Source organism: Trachemys scripta, chromosome 12 (assembly GCF_013100865.1).
Source record: "Trachemys scripta elegans isolate TJP31775 chromosome 12, CAS_Tse_1.0, whole genome shotgun sequence".
Taxonomy (NCBI): Eukaryota; Metazoa; Chordata; order Testudines; family Emydidae; genus Trachemys; species Trachemys scripta.
The window spans coordinates 36,165,617-36,185,449 of NC_048309.1; the positions used below are offsets into that span (position 1 = coordinate 36,165,617).

Genomic DNA, 19,833 nt, shown 5'->3' on the forward strand with positions numbered 1-19,833 from the left:
CTAACTGCCCTCCAGAACCCCACCCCCTACCTAAGCTTCCCTGTTCCTTGTCCCCTAACTGCCCCCTCCTAAGACCCCCCCCAAATGCCCCCCAGGACCCTACCCCCTACCTGTACCCTGACTGCCCAAAACCTTATCCACACCCCGAGAAAGCCCCCCCGTCTCTTGACTGCCCCCTCCAAAACCTCCCTGCCCCTTCTCCGACCCCCTGGCCCCCTTGTTGTTGGCCTTTCTTCACCTAATGTCTCGGTGAACTTGCTCAGGAACTGCCTGAGCCGCTGGGCAGCAGCGGGGGAGGAGCTCCAGACTGCCGGAGCCAATCTGCGATGCAGGGAGGGAGGGAGTGATTTCTGCTGCTGAGTGTCAGAGCCCCATGTAAGTGACACCGTCCGGCCGGCAGCACTGTTAGCCGCGCGTGCTCTGCATGGGGGGGAAGTCCGGACATTTACAAATTCCCCCCGGATGCTATTTTTAGCTTAAAAAGCCGGACATGTCCGGGGGAATCCGGACGAATGGTAACCCTAGCAGTACAGCTGCCCCTCCCATTACTCACCCATTAGGTATCGGGGGCATGTTGTGGGGAGAAGATCGTCTCAGGTGGGGCCCTGGAAGCTGTCCCTGAGTTTTGTTTCCTTGCTGCTTCTTGCAATAAAACACTTTCCAGCCAATGCAGAATCAGTCTGCGTGTTTGGAGGGATGGGGGCATTTTAGCACTCTCAATGGGCCTATTTTCCCTGCTGAGCCTGACGCTGAGCCTTGGGGTGTGAAGTCACAAGGAAAATCTCCAGGGAAAAACAAATCCCTCAGGGGAGGGGTGTCCTGTTTAGGGTACAGACAATGGGCATCGGGGGTGTCACGGGGGGACTGAGACACACCCTGATCCTTCCCTGAGGAGACAAACCTCAGCTTGGCCTGTCTCTGAAAGGAGGGTCCCAGCCAGCCTGGCTGGACAGCGCTGCAAAGGCTGTGGGTGGGTGTCACGGAGTGTGGGGAAGACAAGGCCCTGCACCTCCGGCTTCCTTCGATTCACCATGACTCTCAGCCAGCCAGTAAAACAGAAGGTTTATTTAGACGACAGGAACACAGTCCAAAACAGGTCTTGCCAATACAGACAACAGGACCCCATCTGGGGGCCCCAGGGAGGCCAGAGCCCTGTTCGTTGGAGTGCCCCTCTTTATTTCCCAGCCAGTTCCAAACTGAAACTCCCTTCAGCTCTGGGTGCAGAGTGTGTTTGTGTGTGTGTGTGTGTGTCCAGGTGTGTGTGTTGTTAGTGTTAGGGTTGCCAACTTTCTGACTCTCTGTGTCTCCTTGTCACTATCTGATCCCCTGATGTGTCCTCTTGGAGTAGGGAAGGCCAGGCTGGGCCCAGGAGGATCTGGGACAGGTCAGGCTGGCTAGGGCCAGGGGGATCTGAGGCAGGCCGGGCTGGCTGGGCTAAGTGGGATCCGGGGCAGGCTGGGCTGGCTGGATACACTGTCCAGTCTGATGCTCAGTTTCTTCTCTCTCTTTCCCCCTGACCAGCCCAGACCCCACAGATAACGGCCATAGAGGGGCTGGCCCCAGGGCTGGTTCCCAGCCACCCCTCTCCACTGGCATCAGCTATGGGGCCCTGCCAGGCCCACTCTGCACCGGATCCTGTCCCATTCCCCCTGCAGGGTCCCCCGGTGCTCACGGGCTCGGGGCTTTGATACCCCCACAGTCCCAGGGCTGGCCTAGATCTGGCCCTACCTGGGCTGCCCACGAGCCCAGCAGTGCGGCGTGGCCCAACCCCATCCCAGGAAGGGTGACGCCCGAGGGCCCATCGCGCACTGCCGAACCCTGCTGGCTCGCCAGGTGGCGGTTGGCGGTTGGGATGTCGCAGGCATCAGAAACGATCCCCTCTTGCTCCCTGTGGACTGGGGCAGGCGGCTGTCACCATGATGGCTTGGAGAACCCTGCACACACAGGAGAAGCTTTCACAACCCTGGGGCCCATACCCGCCAGGGGCTCCTCTCATCTCCCCTTTCCGCCCCCAAGCTCCATGGGTGCCCCCCCTCTACTTCAGGGTCCCATGCAATGCCCCCAAATCTCTTCCCTGGCAGGGTCTCCATATGCCCCCAATTGTGCCCCCTCCAGACCAGGGTCCTCCATTCCCTCCTCCTGCCAGGGGCTGCATGCACCTCTGTTCCCACTTTGCCCCATGCCACGGGGTGACTCCTCCCCGGGGTACCCAGGGCTGTGAGCCACCCCCTACCCTTGCAGGGGGGCCTATGCCAGCTGGGGGCAGCTCCCTGACTAGGAACGGTTTGTCAAAGTCTGTGGCCCTTAGCACAAGGTCAGACATGATTGTCGCGTTAAGTTGGTTAAAGGTCTTCTGACATTCTTCAGTCCACTGAACTGCATTTGGCTGTTTCTTTTTGGTTAGGACTGTCAGTGGGGCAGCGATTTGGCTGTAGTGTGGTACAAATTGCCTGTAATATCTGGCCAAGCCTAGGAAGGATTGGACCTGTTTCTTTGACATTGGGACAGGCCACTTTTGGATAGCATCCACTTTGGCCTGTAGGGGGTTGATAGTTCCTTGACCCACCTGGTGCCCCAGATAAGTCACTCTGTTTTGGCCTATTTGACACTTTTTAGCCTTAACAGTTAGTCCTGCCTCCATTATGCGCTTGAAGACTTTTTGCAGATGCTCCAGGTGTTCTGTCCATGAATCAGAAAAGATGGCCACATCATCGAAGTAGGCTACGGCAGATTCTCCCAATCCCGCTAGGAGACCATCTACAAGTTTTTGGAAGGTGGCAGGTGCATTTTGCAGCCTGAAAGGGAGCACATTAAATTCATACATCCCTGCATGGGTGATGAAGGCTGACCTTTCCTTGGCGGGTTCATCTAGTGGTACTTGCCAGTACCGTTGGTTAAGTCTAAGGTAGAGATGAACTGGGCACATCCCTGTTTCTCCAATAGCTCATCTGTGCGTGGCATTGGATAGTTGTCTGGGCGAGTTACAGCATTTAGTTTACCATAGTCCAAGCAAAAGCGTATCTCCCCATCTGGTTTGGGAACTAGAACCACTGGAGATACCCATGCCCTGTTAGAGGGGCGGATTATATCCATCTGTAGCATGTCCTGGATCTCCCATTCTATAGCAGTTTTGGCTTGAGGAGACACCCGGTAAGGTTGGGCTCTAATTGGGTGAGCATTACCTGTGTCAATGGAGTGGTATGCCCGTTTGGTCCATCCTGGGGTGGCTGAGAACATTGGTGCGAAGATAGTGCACAGCTCCTTGATCTGCTGTCGCTGCATATGTCCAAGGGTCATGGACAGGTTCACCTCTTCCATGCCACCGTCACTTTTTCCTTCATAGCAGACACCTTCAGGCCACTCAGCGTCATCTCCTCCCTGGGCTGTAAACTGACAAACCTTTAATTCTCTGGATTGATTAGAAGAGCTGAGAGGCGGTGGGTTGCTCCATGCCGCTGTTCAAGCTCTCTGGAAACTGTCATCTGCTTCCTGCTTGGCCTGGAACTGTTCCCTTGATGCTGGAGGCATCAGTTCCTCCTTGGATTGTGGACTTGGGCTTGGTCCCTCTGGAAGGGATGTAGGTGATGGGGCTGTTTCTGTGGACTGTGAACTGCTCTCTGCTGGTGCAGTATCTTGTATTTCAGGCTCTTGCTGAGTCTCTTGCCTAGGGTTATCTGCTGCTGCCAGTGCAGGCTTGCTGGTGCCCTCTGGCGTTGGAGTTGTAGACGGGTTTGCAAGCACTGGATTCAGTGCTGGCAATGGTGCTGGTGCTGGTTGCTCCGCCAGTTCCGGTTCTGGGACTGGCTCTGTCTGGGTCTCTGCGACTGGATCCACTACTGCTGCTGCAGACATTGGCATGGGGTCCGGTTCCATCACCTCAGTCTGGGTCTCGGGTAACACAGACTGGGCCCTTGTAGAAGGCTCAGGGACAGAGCTAGGTGTGAAGGCTTGCTTAGCCTGGCTGCGGGTGACCATTCCCACCCTCTTGGCTAGCTTCACATGGTTGGCCAAGTCTTCCCCCAGCAGCATGGGAATGGGATAATCATCATAGACTGCAAAAGTCCACATTCCTGACCAGCCCTTGTACTGGACAGGCAACTTGGCGGTAGGCAAGTTTAAAGAGTTTGACATGAAGGGTTGAATCATCACCGGGGCCTCTGGGTTGAATGAATTTGGGGTCCACTAAGGATTGGTGGATAGCTGACACTTGTGCTCCAGTGTCCCTCCACGCGATAACCTTCTTCCCACCCACACTCATGGTTTCCCTTCGCTCTGAGGGTATCTGGGAGGCATCTGGGCCTGGGGACCTTTGGTATGATTCTGGTGTAATGAACTGCAATCTGTTGGGGTTCTTGGGGCAGTTGGCCTTTATATGCCCTAGCTCATTACATTTAAAACATCGCCCTGCGGACTGGTCACTGGGGCGAGGTGGGTTGCTGGAGACTGGTGTGGTGGGACGATAAGGGGTTTGGGGTTTTCCTTGGGGTGTAGGTGGGGCCTTGGGCTGCCCCTCGTGGTAGGGTTTTGTTTCGGGTTGCCCCTTCTGATATTCGCTCCAACTGCTACTAGTTTTTTTCTTTTCTGCCACGCCACCCAGGACTGGTGCAAGCACTAGGCAAACTAGGCGGCCGCCTAGGGTGCCAAGATTTGGGGGGCGCTGAAAAGCGGTGCCTAAAAATAGGACCAGATAGCAATCAAGACGCAGGTTGCAGATGCAGACTGTAGGGAGGACGTAGATAAGAACCACACTCCCAGTGAATTGCTCTCCTGCCATTTAGACAGCCAGCGATTAGGGAAGTCCTTTGATTAGATCGCAGACTATAGGGAGGAGGACGTGATAAGAACCATGCTCCCAGTGAATTGCTCTCCGACTCCTGTCTCCTGCCATTTAGAAAGCCAGCAAAGTCCTTTGATTAGATCACAGACTGTAGGGAGGACAAGATAAGAACCATACTCCCAATTGCTCTCCGACTCCTGCCATTTAGAAAGCCAGCGAAGTCCTTTGATTGTGAATCAATAATTGTACAGATTGCTGTGTTGGTAGGTCCATTATTACAGTACTAGCTCCTCTGTCTTGCAGATTGCATAGCAGCAGCCAGAAGGAGAGTGGAGCAGCTTGCAGCGGGAAGTGTAAACCCCCCACATGCTGGGGCTGAGCTGTGCTGTCAGTGTGGTGCAAGCAGGGCCGGCTTGCACATGGCAGCTCCTTGGAGGGCGGGCTGCAGGTTTTCCAGGGCAGAGACTCTGCTCCTTGGGGAGAGAAGGGACGGAGGCTGCGGCTCGCAGCTCTGCGGGCTCTCTTGCATGGAGGGGCGGCTAAGCCGCTTTAACCCACCTCCCTGCATCCCAGCTTTCTACCCTCCCGACCCTGCTTTGGCGTGAGGGCCGCGCACTCTCTGCCTTCACAGTCCTGCCTGCCCCACGCCCCCCTGCCGGAGCGAGAGCCCAGCATTCAACTCCCCAGTTCGGGCGCAGCACGGACTCGTGAAGGCAAAGCAGGCCACAAGCTCCCATTGCCCTGTTGCAAGTGCACTTGGCCCGCTGCTGCTGCATGCCAGGGACTGGAGAGGAGAGCGCCCATTTCACCTTGCGGCTCTTTGAATCCTACCCCACCTGCAGCCCCCCTCCACACCCGAACCCAGTCTGCTCCCATTGCACTCCCCAGCCAAACCTAAATCCCCACTGACCGAACCCGGTCTGCTTCCCTTCCCCACCTAACCCGATACCCCACTGACTCGGTCTGCTTCCCTTCCCCTCCCCAGCCAAACCCAATCCTCCCAGTGATTGAACCCGATCTGCAGACTGCTCCCCTTGCACTCCCCAGCCAAACCCAATCCTCCCAGTGACCGAACCCGGTCTGCTTCCCCTCCCAACCAAACCCAATACCGCACTGAATCAACCCAGTCTGCTTCCCTTCCCCACCCCAGCCAAACCCGATCCTCCCAGTGACCGAACCCGGTCTGTTCCCCTTGCACTCCCCAGACAAACCTGAACCCCCTGTCAAGGTTCCTTCCCCACTCTGAACTTTAGGGTAAACATGTGGGGGACTTGCATGAGAACCTCTAAGCTTAACTACCAGCTTAGATCTGCTTTTGCTGCCACCACACAAATGATTTATGAGTTATTTGGGAAACTCTGTCTTCCCCCACAAAACCTTTCCCTCCTTGGGTAGCTTTGAGAGACTCCTCCACCAATTCCCTGGTGAACACTGATCCAATCCCCTTGGATCTTAACACAGGGAAAAATCAATCAGGTTCTTAAAAAGAAGGCTTTTAATTAAAGAAAGAAAGGTAAAAATCATCTCTGTGAAATCAGGATGGAAAATAACTTTACAGGGTAATCAGATTCAAAGAGCCCAGAGGAACCCCCTCTAGCCTTAGGTTCAACGTTACAGCAAACAGAGGTAATCCCCCTAGCAAAAAGGAACATTTACAAGTTGAGAAAACAAAGATAAAGCTAACATGCCTTGCCTGGCTGTTACTTACAAGTTTGAAATATGAGAGACTTGTTCAGAAGATTTGGAGAGCATGAATTGATGTCTGGTCCCTCTTAGTCCCAAGAGCGAACAACCCCCAAAACAAAGAGCACAAACAAAAGCCTTCCCCCCACCAAGATTTGAAAGTATCTTGTCCCCTTATTGGTCCGTTGGGTCGGTCTTCTTAACCCTTTACAGGTAAAAGGATTTTGATGTCTCTGGCCAGGAGAGATTATAGTATTGTACACTGGAGGGCTGTTACCCTTCCCTTTATAGTTATGACACCCCCACTGACCGAACCCGGTCTGCTTCCCTTCCCCACCTAACCCGATACCCCACTGACTCAGTCTGTTCCCCTTCCCCTCCCCAGCCAAACCCGATCCTCCCAGTGACCGAACCTGGTCTGCAGATTGCTCCCCTTGCACTCCCCAGCCAAACCCGAACCCCCACTGACTGAACCCAGTCTGCTTCCCCTCCCCACCAAACCCGATACCCCACTGACTTTGTCTGCTTCCCTTCCGCTCCCCAGACAAACCCAATCCCCCACTGACCTGAATCCATTCTGTTTCCTTCTCCTCCCAACCAAACTCAAACCATCACTGACCAAATCCGGTCTGCTTCCCTTCCCCTCCCCAGCCAAACCCGATCCTCCCAGTGACCGAACCTGGTCTACTCCCCTTGCACTCCCCAGCCAAACCCAAACCCGAACCCCCACTGACCAAACCCGGTCTGCTTCCCTTCCCCACCTAACCAGATACTCCACTAACTCAACCTGGTCTGCTTCCCTTCCTCACAGAAAAATAAATTCTAAATTATAATACCCTGTGACAGTGTATTGTGTATAATGTATGTGATTTATTTTAAGATCCATGCTATGTTGTGCAAAGTGAAAACAATAACAATGTCAGCACTGTCAGGTTATTCATTTCTTTTCATTAAATATGTAGACTAAATAATTAAATTAATAAATTTTCAAGCCAAATGTGTATTAATTCTAATGAACAGTGCCACATTATTTTTGAAAGTTTTTAATAAGCGATGCGGGGGGGGCGGGGGCACGCAAGGTGGAAGTTTCGCCTAGGGCGCAAAATATCCTTGCACCGGCCCTGCCTCCACCCATTTGGCTCCAATCTCCCCTGCCTCAATTACAGTTTTGGGCTTCCCATCTAGGATGTACCTTTCTATTTCGTCAGGAATACCCTCTAGGAACTGCTCCATTTTCATTAGGAAAGACAGATCTTCCAGAGATTTAACACTTGCTCCTGATATCCAGGCACCCCAATTTTTTTCAATGTGGCAGGCGTGTTGGGTAAATGACACGTCTGAGTTCCACCTTAGGGCTCTGAACCGCCAACGGGCATGCTCGGATGTTAGCTCCATTCTAATTCTGGCCTTTTTAAAAAAAAATTCATAACTGTTCATGTGTTCCTTACGCATTTCAGCCGCCACCTCTGCTAAAGGTCCACTGAGCTGTGGTCTCAGCTCTACCATGTACTGGTCGGTAGAGATGCTGTACCCAAGGCAGGTCCTTTCAAAATTTTCTAAGAAGGCCTCAGTATCATCGCCTGCCTTGTAGGTGGGGAACTTTCTGGGATGGGAAGCGGTACCTGGAGAAGGATTTCCAGGGTTGTCTGGTACATTCTGCTTAGCCCTTATCCTCTCTAACTCCAGTTCATGCTTCTGGGCCTCCCTCTGGGCCTCCATAGCCCTCTTGTGGGCAGCTTCTTCTCTGGCCATCTGTCTATCATGTTCTTTTTGTTTCTCTTCAGCCTTAAATCTGGCTAATTCCAGTTTTTTCTAGACGTCACTTTCTGTCATCCTAGCTAATCCCGAGAGTAAGAAAGAAATAAAAACTGCTTGTGAATTCCCTGGCTGTAGCTAACACCTTTGTTAAAAAAAAACCTAACACCTTTGCCTCCAGGCAAAGAGCGAGCAAAGGAAAAAACCTCCTGCTTTCCCCAAGCAGCTAAAAGAAGAAGAAAAAAATTGTCCTGAGGTTTGTGTTTCTGATTCAAAATTATCTCTGGTTCAAAATGATCCCACTACTCTGTCACCATGTCAGGGTTCCCTCCCCACTCTGAACTCTAGAGTACAGAAGTGGAGACCCGCATGAAAGACCCCCCCTAAGCTTATTTCTACCAGTTTAGGTTAAAAACTCCCCAAGGCACAAATCCTTCCTTGTACCTTGGATTAGGTAATGCTGCCACCACCAAGCAATTTAAACAAACATTTAGGGAGGGCCACTTGGAGCCCTACCTTCCCCAAATATCCCCCCAAGCCCCTACACCCCTTTTCCTGGGCAGGCTTGAGAATAATCCCCCAATCCCCAACACCCCCTTTCCAGGGGAGGCTTGTGTCACGGACTCACAGATCATGCCCACTCTTGGCCCAGTGAGGTCCGTGGGGGGTGCCCCTTTCAGTGCGACAGCCCTTCTCGGGGGTCCACTCTCTCTCGGGGTTAAGCCCCACCACCTCCTGGAGCTGCACCTCTCTGAGCCTTAGCATACCTGTTTCTCGCTGTGGGCCCCCTCAGGGAGTCCACTCGCTCTGGACCCCCCCGGGCCTCCACCCCCGAAGGGGTTGATGCAACCTTGTTCTCTAGACTGGAGTGACTCCCAGCCAGCGTAAAACAGGAGGGTTTATTGAGAATTGAACACAGCACAAGAAACTCTCAGGGCCTCAGGCCTGGCCTCCCTCAGCCCAGCACATCCCAGGCTCTCTGCATCCAGGTGGGCTCTGCCTGCTCCCCCTCTCCAAGCCAGAGCCCCCCTGCTTCCCAGCTCGGCATCTGAGATCCCCCGGCCCCAAGTCCCATCTCTGCCCATTGACTTCTCTCCAGGTAAACAGGGTCGTAAACTGGAGCCTCCTCTCCTCACTTCTGTCCCCTGGCTGGAACCGTCTGGTTAGGTCACTGGGTCCTTACTCTGCAGCCCATTGTTCTCCCACTGGCCAGAACCGGCTGCAACTCCTGAGCTGGGTCTCCGGATTGGGATCTCAGGTCACCGGTCGCTGGGGTATCCATCCTCCAGGCCATTGGCTGGGGTCCCAAGTTCCCTCTCTGGTCCTCTGTAACAACAAACTCCCTCTCCCCTCTCCTCGTTAAACCAGTAACACCCAGGGAAACTGAGTCCCACCCCCTCTGCATGCAAACCATTGAAACCCCACCGAAAACAAGAAAAAACCAAGAAAATCCCCCACTTCATCACAGCTTGAGAATAATATCCTCACCAATTGGTACAGGTGAACACAGACCCAAACCCTTGGATCTTAAAACAATGAAAAATCAATCAGGTTCCTAAAAGAAGAATTTTAATTAAAGAAAAAAGATGGAAGGAGTACCTCTGTAAGATTAGAATGGAAGATAATCTCACAGACAATCAGATTCAAAACACAAGGTGTTTCCCTCTGGGCAAAACTTTGAAGTTACAAAAAGAAAACCAAGAATACCCTCCCTCTCAGCACAGAGAACATTCTCAAGCCAAAATAAAAGTAAATCTAACGCATTTCCTTGCTAAATACTTACTAATTCTATAGGAGTTGGATTGCTTGCTTCTTTGATCTTGCTCCGGCCAAAGTCGCACGGAACTGACAGAACAAAAGCCTCCCCCCCCCCCCCCTGATTTGAAAGTATCTTGTCCCCTTATTGGTCCTTTGGGTCAGGTACCAGCCAGGTACTTGAGCTTCTTAACCCTTTATAGGTAAGAGGATTTGGTGCCTCTGGCCAGGAGGGATTTTATATTACTGTATACAGGAAGGTTGTTACCCTTCCCTTTATATTTATGACACCATCCATCTCTCCCCTCCCCACCGCAGGTTGATCCAGTGACAGACGCAGCCATAGCTCCGAGGAGACCCTTCTCCTTGCTCTTCCTGACCCTCCTCCTGCTGGCCACCAGCCTGGCCCAGTGCAGTCAAGAAACCGCAACCAGCAGTTCCTCAGACATTATGTTGATTTCCCCAAGACCAGCGCCCTCAACGACCAGAGCTACTGCAAAGACCATGATGCAGCACCGGGGTCTGAGCCGCACTTTCTGCAAAATCACCAGCACCTTCATCCACACCCCCACCCAGCCAGCTCTAGGCCATCTGCGTCCTGGGAGGGAGATGCAGCCCAATCCGGCACTGTGACAGCAAAGTACTCTACGAGCTCACCACCTGCCAGGTGGTGCCCGGCTCCCGCTCAGGGTGCTGTGTCTACAGGGCCAGATCCCGGACCCGCAGGATCCGTGTGGGCTGTAACTGGCAGCAGCAGCCCGTGCGCTTCATCAGAGTCCTGTAGAGCCCTGGTGCTGTCCATGGGCTGGGAGCAAGGGGTCCCCTGCTTTCCCCTTTCACTCCAGTGCAGCCCTCTGTTGCTGGGGGCTCTCCTGCCCCATCCCTGCCCCTCCTGGGCAAAGCCGGCTATGAGTCTCCACAGGGACATTCAGCCTCTCCCCTTATCCCACGGGCCGGCAGCTTGGGGCCTGCAGAGGGATTTCCCATTCTGGGTGCCCAGTTCTCATCCACACAAGTGAAAATCCGGGAGCCCAACTCTCCCCGGGCTGGCACTGAGCCCCTCAGCCTGAGCCCACCACCCGCCTCACTACGTGCCCATTAAACAGTACAGTCGCCCCCTCCCACCTCTCATCCATTGGGTATTGGGGGCATGTTGTGGGGAGAAGATTGTCTGAGGCGGGGCCTTGGAAGCTCTCACTGAGTTTAATTCCTTGCTGCAACTTGCAATAAAACACTTTCCTGCCAATGCAGGTGTGTTTGGGGGACTGGGGGCATTTTAGGGCTCTCAATGGTGCCTATTTGCATTGTGGAGCCTGTCGCTGAGCTGTGGGGTATGAAGTCACAAGGAAAAGCTCCAGGAAGAAACACAACCCACAGGGGGAGGGGTGTCCTGTTTAGGGTATGGACAATGGGGATTGGGGTGTCATGGGGGTATTGAGACACACCCTGATCCTTCCCTGAGGAGACAATCCTCAGCTTGACCTGTCTTTGGAAGGAGGGTCCCAGCCAGCCTGGCTGGACATCGCTGCAAAGGCTGCGAGTGGGAAACTTCCTTAGCCAGGAACGTGTCCTCTTTACTCACTCTCAGCTCTACCAGGTGGGGTCTGCACCCAGTGGGCATCCTGCCATGACATTTCCTATTGTCTCCCCAAGCTCTTATGCACCTTGGGTGGAAAATTTTCCCTCCTAAAGTCAGACACCCCCAGCCCTGTCCCTTCTCCGACTTCCCCAGCCTCAGCACATGGGCCCCGGGGTTGTGAAAGCTTCCTCTGTGTGTGTGTGGAGGATCGTCCCAACCATCACAGTGACAGCCGTCTGCCCCAGACCACAAGGGGCCTGTCAAGGCTGCTTCCCCACTTTGAACTTTAGGGTACAAAGGTGGGGGCCTGCATGAAAACTTCTAAGCTTAACTACCAGCTTAGATCTGGTCCGCTGCCACCACTCCCAAAGCTAATTCCCTCCCCTGGGTAGCCTTGAGAGACTCTTCACCAATTCCCTGGTGAATACAGATCCAAACCCCTTGGATCTTAAAACAAGGAGAAATTAACCATTCCCCGTCCTTCCTCCCACCAACTCCTGGTGGATCAAGATCCAACCCCCTTGAATCTAAAAACAAGGAAAAATCAATCAGGTTCTTAAAAAGAAGGCTTTTAATTAAAGAAAAAGATAAAAATCATCTCTGTAAAGTCAGGATGGAAAATAACTTTACAGGGTAATCAAACTTAAAGAGCTCAGAGGACCCCCCTATAGCCTTAGGTTCAAAGTACAGCAAACAGAGATAAACACTCTAGCAAAAGGTACCTTTACAAGTTGAGAAAACAAAGAGAAACTAACACGCCTTGCCTGGCTGTTTACTTACAAGTTTGAAATATGAGAGACTTGTTCAGAAAGATTTGCAGAGCCTGGATTGATGTCTGGTCCCTCTTAGTCCCAAGAGCGAACAACTTCCCAAACAAAGAGCACAAACAAAAAACCTCCACCCCACCCCCACCCCCCCAAGATTTGAAAGTATCTTGTCCCCTTATTGGTCCTTTGGTCAGATGCCAGCCAGGTTACCTGAGCTTCTTAACCCTTTACAGGGAAAAGGATTTTGGAGTCTCTGGCCAGGAGGGATTTTATAGTACTGTACACAGGAGAGCTGTTACCCTTCCCTTTATAGTTATGACACGCCCCCCAAATCACAGATAGTGTTGGACAGCCGGTTCCACACTGGCTGTGATTTCTTCCTGGAGCTCTAGGAGAAAACAGAGTTAATAAGACACATGCACCTTTAGACATACTACTGATTATATAAAAACTAACAATATGTTCCACATTCCAAGAACAATTTTTAACCAGTTGATTCTGGGAAACTTTCCCGGGAGAGTGCATCAGCCACTTTGTTAGAAGCCCCTGAAATGTGTTGTATTTCAAAATCAAAATCTTGGAGCGCTAAACTCCACCGAAGAAGTTTTTTGTTATTCTCCTTGGCAGTATGAAGCCACTGTAGCGCAGCATGGTCTGTTTGTAGTTGGAAACGCCGTCCCCAAACATATGGGCGTAGATTTTCCAGTGCGTACACAATGGCGTAGCATTCCTTTTCACTGATTGACCAGTGGCTTTCCCTCTCAGACAGTTTCTTGCTGAGAAACACAACAGGATGGAATTCTTGATCCGGTCCTTCCTTCATTAAATTGCTCCTACGCCCCGCTCGGACGCATCTGTGGTTACTAGGAATGGTTTGTCAAAGTCTGGGGCCCTTAGCACAGAGTCAGACATGAGTGTCACCTTAAGCTGGTTAAAGGCCTTTTGACCCTCATCAGTCCACTGAACTGCATTTGGCTGTTCCTTTCTGGTTAGGTCTGTCAGCGGGGCAGCGATTTGGCTGTAGTGTGGTACAAATCACCTATAATATCTGGCCAAGCCTAAGAAGGATTGGACCTGTTTCTTTGACTTTGGAACCGGCCACTTTTGGATAGCATCCACTTTGGCCTGTAGGGGATTTATAGTTTCTTGACCCACCTGGTGCCCCAGATAAGTCACTCTGTTTTGGCCTATTTGACACTTTTTAGCCTTAACAGTTAGTCCTGCCTGCCGAATGCGCTTGAAGACTTTTTCCAGGTGCTCCAGGTGTTCTGTCCATGAATCAGAAAAAATGGCCACATCATCGAGGTAGGCAACTACAGATTCTCCCAACCCCGCTAGGAGACCATCTACAAGTTTTTGGAAGGTGGCGGGTGCATTTCGCAACCCGAAAGGGAGTACATTGAATTCATACACCCCTGCCTGGGTGACGAAGGCTGACCTTTCCTTAGTGGGTTCATTTAGTGGTACTTGCCAGTACCCTTTAGTTAAGTCTAAAGTAGAGATGAATTGGGCATGTCCCAATTTCTCCAATAGCTCATCTGTGCGTGGCATTGGATAGTTGTCAGGACGAGTTACAGCATTTAGCTTACGGTAGTCCACGCAAAAGCGTATTTCCCCATCTGGTTTGGGAACTAGAACCACTGGAGATGCCCATGCACTATTAGAGGGGTGGATAATACCTATCTGTAGCATGTCCTGGATCTCCCTTTGTATAGCAGTTTGGGCATGAGGTGACTCCCAGTAGGATGGGGTTCTAATTGGGTGAGCATTACCTGCGTCAATGGAGTGGTATGCCCGTTCAATCCGTCCTGGAGTGGCTGAGAAAATTGGTGCAAAGCTTGTGCACAGCTCCTTGATCTGCTGTCGCTGCAGACATCCAAGGGTCGCGGAGTGGTTCACCTCTTCCATGCCACCATCCCTTTTTCCTTTGTAGTAGACACCTTTAGGCCACTACGCGTCATCTGTTTCCTGGGCTGTAAACTGGCAAACGTTTAATTCTCTGGAATAAAAGGGCTTAAGAGAATTAACATGGTATACCTTAGGCTTTATGTTGGAGGTGGGGGAGGCTATGAGATAGTTAACAGCTCCTAGGTGCTCCTGGACCGTGAATGGTCCTTCCCACGACGCTTCCATTTTATGGGCCTGGAGCGCCTTTAAGACCATGACTTGGTCTCCTACTTTGAAGGACCGTTCTCTGGAATGTTTATCATACCAGGCCTTTTGCTCTTCCTGAGCATCCTTTAGGTTTTCTTTAGCAAGGGCTAACGAGTGTCGGAGGGTGCTTTGTAGGTTGCTTACAAAGTCTAGAATGTTAGTTCCTAGAAGAAGGCGTAAACCCCTCCCATTGCTGCCTAACCAACTGTAATGGCCCCTTAACCTCATGGCCATACACAAGTTCAAATGGTGAAAACCCTAAACTGGGATGTGGTACAGCCCTGTAGGCAAAAAGCAACTGCTGTAACACTAGGTCCCAATCATTGGAGTGTTCATTTACGAATTTATGTGTCATGGCCCCCAAAGTTCCATTAAACTTCTTCACCAGGCCATTGGTTTGATGGTGATAAGGAGTGGCAACCAAGTGATTCACCCCATGAGCTTCCCACAGGTTTTTCACGGTCCCTGCCAGGAAATTAGTTCCCGAATCTGTAAGGATGTCGGAGGGCCAACCTATCCTGGCAAAAATGTCTGCTAATGCCTGGCACACACTTTTAGCCCTGGTGTTGCTTAAGGGTACTGCTTCCGGCCATCGGGTAGCAAAATCCTTGAAAGTCAGTATGTACTGCTTTCTTCTGGGTGTCTTCTTTGGGAAAGGACCCAGAATATCCACAGCTACTCGCTGAAATGGGACTTCAATTATGGGTAGTGGCTGGAGAGGGGCTTTAACCTGGTCTTGCGGCTTTCCCACTCGTTGGCACACCTCACAAGACCGGACATAATTAGCAACGTCCTTGTCCATTCCCTCCCAGTGGAAGGACTTCCCCAACCAGTCTTTGGTTCTGTTCACCCCAGAATGGCCACTGGGATGATCATGGGCTAAGCTCAAGAGCTTTACCCAATACTTAGTGGGAACTACCAACTGTCTTTGAGGATGCCAGTCTTTCTGGTGCCCACCAGAAAGAGTCTCCTTGTATAAAAGTCCTTGTTCTACAACAAACCAGGATCGGTTAGAAGAGCTGAGAGGCGGTGGGGTGCTCCGTGCCGCCGCCGAAGCTTTCTGAAGGCTGTCATCTGCTTCCTGCTCGGCCTGGAACTGTTCCCTTGATGCTGGAGACATCAGTTCCTCCTTGGACTGTGTACTGGGGCTTGGTCCCTCTGGAAGCGATGCAGGTGCTGGGGCTGTTTCCGTTGACTGTGAACCGCTGTCCGCTGGTGCACTATGTTGTATTTCAGGCTCTGGCTGAGCCTCTTGGGTAGGGTTATCTGCTGCTTCCACCAGTTCAGGCTCGCTGGTGCCCTCTGGCATTGGAGTTGTAGACGGGTTTGCCAGCGCTGGACTCAGTGCTGGCAATGGTTCTGGTGCTGGTTGCGTTGCCAGTTCTGGTTCTGGGACTGGCTTTGGCTGGGTCTCTGGGATTGGATCCACTATGGCTGTTGCAGTTGTTGGCAGGGGATCTGGTTCCACCACCTTTGTCTGGGTCTCTGGTAACACAGACGGGGCCCTGGTGGACAGCTCAGGAACAGGGATGGGGGTGCAAGCTGGCTTAGCTTGGCTGGGGGTGACTATTCCCACCCTCTTTGCTAGCTTCACATGGTTGGACAAGTCTTCCCCCAGCAGCATGGGGATGGGATAATTGTCATAGACTGCAAAAGTCCACATTCCTGACCAGCCCTTGTACTGGACATGCAACTTGGCTGTAGGCAAAGTTACAGACTGTGACACGAAGGGTTGAATTGTCACTGGAGCCTCCGCGTTGATGAGTTTGGGGTCCACTAGGGATTGGTGGATAATCGACACTTGTGCCCCAGTGTCCCTCCAAGCAATAACCTTCTTTCCGCCCACTCTCAAGGTTTCCCTTCGCTCCGAGGGTATGAGAGAGGCATCTGGGTCTGGGGATCTTTGGTGTGATTGTGGTGTAATGAACTGTAATCAGTTGGGGTTCTTGGGGCAGTGAGCCTTTATATGTCCCAGTTCATTACATTTAAAACATCGCCCTGCTAAGGTATCACCGGGGCGATGTTGGTTGGTGGAGACTGGTGTGGTGGGGTGAGAAGGCATCTGGGGTTTCCCTTGGGATGTGGGTGGGGCCTTGGGTTGTCCCCGGTGGTAAGGTTTTGTTTCGGCTTGCCCCTTCTGATATTCGCTCCAACTGCTACTAGTTTTTTTCTTTTCTGCCACCTCCACCCATTTGGCTCCAATCTCCCCCGCCTTGGTTACAGTTTTGGGCTTTCTATCTAGGATGTACCTTTCTATTTCCTCAGGAACACCCTCTAAAAACTGCTCCATTTTTACTAGGGAAACCAGATCTTCCAGAGATTTAACATTTGCTCCTGATACCCAGGCATCACAATTTTTGTCAACGTGGTAGGAATGCCGGGTAAATGACACATCGGGTTTCCACCTTAGGGCTCTGAACCGCCGACGGGCATGCTCGGGTGTTAGCCCCATTCTGATTCTGGCCTTGTTTTTAAAAAGTTCATAACTGTTCATGTGTTCCTTAGGCATTTCAGCCGCCACCTCTGCTAAGGGTCCACTGAGCTGTGGCCTCAGCTCTACCATGTACTGGTCTGGAGTGATGCTGTATCCAAGGCAGGCCCTTTCAAAATTTTCTAAGAAGGCCTCAGTATCATCGCCTGCCTTGTAGGTGGGGAATTTTCTGGGATGGGAAGGGGTACCTGGAGAGGGGTTGCTAGGATTGGCTGGTGTACCCGGCCTAGCCCGTGCTAATTTCATTTCATGCTCCATTTCTTTTTCTCTCAGCTCCATAGCTCTCTTGTGGGCCTACTCTTTGGCTTTTTCTTCAGCTTTTTGCTTGAGTTTTTTTAATTGAAGCAGTCTTTGATGTTTTTTCTCATTTTCTTCTGCTTCTAGTTTGGCCAGTTCTATTTTGTTAGCTACTTCTTTGGTAGTCATTTTCCTGTTTTCTTGTGCTGGGCCACACCCCTCTGCAGTTGACTGAAACTGGGATGCACTCAGCTCAGGCTGCTGCTGAGGTAACAGACTTTCTAACTAGCTATCCCGGAGAGGTAGAAAGAAAAAAAAACAATTCAGCTTGTAAATTCCTTTTACCAGCTGTTTGCTCATTGATTGACCCCTTCTCTTAACAAAGACCCTTGTTAAAAAAACTTAACACCTCTGCCTTCAGGCAAGGAGAGATAAGATATGCATCTACCTTTAGCTCTGCTTTCCAAGCAGCTAGAAGGAAAAAAAAAATCTTACTGGCTTTTGGGTTTAAAATGAATCCCACCGCTCTGCCACCATGTCAAGGCTGCTTCCCCATTCTGAGCTTTAGGGTACAAATGTGGGGGCCTGCATGAAAACTTCTAAGCTTAACTACCAGCTTAGATCTGGTCCACTGCCACCATTCCCAAGTGGATTCCCTTCCCTAGGAAGCCTTGAGAAACTCTTCACCAATTCCCTGGTGAATACAGATCCAAACCCCTTGGAACTTAAAACAAGGAGAAATTAACCATCCCCCCCTCTTTCCTCCCACCAACTCCTGGTGGATCAAGATCCAATTCCCTTAGATCTAAAAACAAGGAAAAATCAATCAGGTTCTTAAAAAGAAGGCTTTTAATTAAAGAAAAAAGGTAAAAATCCCCTCTCTAAAATCAGGATGGAAAATAACTTTACAGGGTAATCAAACTTAAAGAGCTCAGAGGACCCCCCTCTAGCATCAGGTTCAAAGTACAGCAAACAGAGATAAACACTCTAGTAAAAGGTACATTTACAAGTTGAGAAAACAAAGTAAAACTAACACGCCTTGCCTGGCTGTTTACTTACAAGTTTGAAATATGAGAGACTTGTTTAGAAAGATGTGGAGAACCTGGATTGATGTCTGGTCCCTCTCAGTCCCAAGAGCGAACAACTTCCCAAACAAAGAGCACAAACACAAACCTTCCCCCCCCTCAAGATTTGAAAGTATCTTGTCCCCTTATTGGTCCTTTGGGTTAGGTGTCAGCCAGGTTACTTGAGCTTCTTAACCCTTTACAGGTAAAAGGATTTTGGAGTCTCTGGCCAGGAGGGATTTTATAGTGCTGTACACAGGAGAGCTGTTACACCCTTCCCCATATAGTTATGACAAGATCTCAAAGCGGTGCAAGGAGACTGGCACGTCTCAAATCAAGCACACCAACAGAAACAGCTTTTCTTCTTTTATACATTTTGCAGTTAAGCCTCATCCCCCCCTTCCCCCTCTAGCCCTCCCTTTCTCCCCCCCATTCCTCCCTCTACCCCTCCCATCCCTGGTAATAGTTACTAAGCAAATAGCAATTACATTTAAGCAGTTAAGTCATTCTTGGCAGCTATAAGCCTAGCTTGTTAGTAACTTCTTTAAACCGTTATCTTGTCCTTTTTCCCTTCAGCCAGAAACATGCAGGCCTCATTATTACCGCTTGATACCGGTGTGAGCAGGGGGTTGCACACAGATAACTGGTTGCTTACATATTCCAATTGCACCTGGCTTTTGAGGTTGATTAGAGTTTAAACATGGAAGGAGTTTGGTTCACTTACGCCTAGTGCAGGAAGGCTTCATTGACACTTGTGATTTTCCACCCTCCCGAGTTACCTAGGGTGATGCCTAGTGACGTCAACAGGCCCAGATCTGGCCCTACTGGGGCTGCCCACGACCCCCTCAGTCTTGACTGGACCCAGTCCATCCCGGGCAGAGAGCGAGGCCCAAGGGCCTGTCCCATGCTGCCTAGTCCTGCTGTCTCGCCGGGTGTTGGTTGGTGGTTGGGATGTCACAGGCATCAGACACAATCCCCTCTGGCCCCTTGTGGTCTGGGGTAGACGGCTGTCACCGTGACGGTTGGGAAGATCCTCCACACACACACAGAAGAAACTTTCACAACCCTGGGGCCCATGCACTGAGGCTGGGGAAATCGGAGAAGGGACGGGGCTGCAGGATGTTTGTCTTTAGGTAGGAAAATTTTCCACCCAAGGTGCATAAGAGCTGGGGGAGGCAAAAGGAAATGTCAGGGCAGGATGCCCACTGGGTGCAGAGCCCACCTGGAAGAGCTGAGAGTGAGCAAAGAGGACACCTTTCTGGCTAAGGAAGTTTCCCACCCGCAGCCTTTGCAGTAATGTCCAGCCAGGCTGGCTGGGACCCTCCTTCCAAAGTCAGGCCAAGCTGAGGTTTGTCTCCTTGGGGAAGGATCAGGGTGTATCTCAGGCCCCCAGTGATGCCCCCTGGCCCCATTGTCTGTACCCTAAACAGGGCACCCCTCACCCTGCAGGTTTTGTTTCTTTCTGGAGCTTTTCCTTCACTTCACACCACACAGCTCAGCATCAGGCTCAGCAGGGTGAATAGGCCCCATTGAGACCCCAGCCCCCCAAACACACCGACTGGTTCAGCATT

The 19,833-nt window shown here is 51.4% G+C and overlaps 1 pseudogene; it reads left to right on the forward strand.

Moving 5' to 3' along the window:
• The window catches only part of LOC117885376, a 23,027-nt pseudogene extending 12,273 nt beyond the window's left edge, over positions 1–10,754 (forward strand).
• The last annotated feature ends 9,079 nt before the right edge of the window (positions 10,755–19,833 follow it).